Below are 1,206 nucleotides of genomic sequence, written 5' to 3' on the forward strand. Positions count from 1 at the left end.
TTCCTTTTTTTTCCTGAGACAGTCTCCCTCTATTGCCCTGGCTAGAGTGCAGTGGCATCATGGTAGCTCACTGCAGCTTCAAACTCCTAGGCTTAATCGATCCTTCCGCCTCAGCCTCCTAAGTAGCTGGGGCTACAGGTGCATGCCTCCACACCTGGCTAATTTTTAAACAATCTTTTGTAGAGACAGGGTCTTGCTTGTTGCCCAGTCTGGTCTTGAGCTCCTGGCTTCAAGCGATGCTTCCACCCGCCAAAATCTGGGATTACAGGTGTGAGCCATCACACAGGCCTGAATTAACTTTTAAATAGTTTGCATGTCCAAAAGGCATCCTGACCTTATATCTGCTCCAAGCACAGTTCTCATGATCTCAGTGGTAACTTCCAATTACTCAGTACTAAACCCTTAAGAGTCATACCTGATTTCTTGTCTCCTCTCTTTTTCTCTTTTTCTTTTTTTTTTGTCACTCTCCCCACCCACTATTTCTTTTTTCATGTGTTGAGTTTATTTACAAGCATATCTAGTATTTTAGGAGTTCAAGAGTTTGATCCATTTATCAAAGAGATTGCACTTCTTAAAATGCTCTTCATATCTGTTCAATGGATAAATTAAAACATCCTTATTTCTTAAGCAGTTGGTGTCTTACAATAAAGAAAGGTGCAGCAAATCCAGATCCAAAGTACAAAGTTATCATAATTAGTAACTGCCATTTATTTTCCACTGAAAATGGCAAATTCTTCCCTAGGCCCTCCTCATAGCGGCTCCTACGGACAAAGAGGTAGTAAACCTCTAGACGCTCTGTGTCAACATTTCACTGCTGGAAGCTCTGCAAAAGATGCAGAGACAAAAGGCAGAAGAAATGGTGGCACCACAATCTCCTCTCTTTTTCTTATATCACTTTTCATCACCTCTACTGTTATTACCTGGTTCTTGTTACTATCTCTCCTTGGGATTTTTGCAGTTGTCTTGTATCTGGTTACCCTTCCTCCACACTTGCATCTCTATTGTTATTTTCTTTTTCTTTTCTTTTTGTTTTTGAGAGTCTCACTCTGTTGCCCAGGCTAGAGCGCCATAGCATCAGCCTAGCTCACAGCAACCTCAAACTCCTGGGCTCAAGCGATCCTCCTGCCTCAGCCTCCCGAGTAGCTGGGACTACAGGCCTGCACCACCACGCCTGGCTAATTTTTCTTATTTTTTTTTAAAGATGAG

The sequence above is a fragment of the Propithecus coquereli genome, unplaced genomic scaffold, assembly GCF_000956105.1.
Source record: "Propithecus coquereli isolate 6110/MARCELLA unplaced genomic scaffold, Pcoq_1.0 Scaffold213, whole genome shotgun sequence".
Taxonomy (NCBI): domain Eukaryota; kingdom Metazoa; phylum Chordata; class Mammalia; order Primates; family Indriidae; genus Propithecus; species Propithecus coquereli.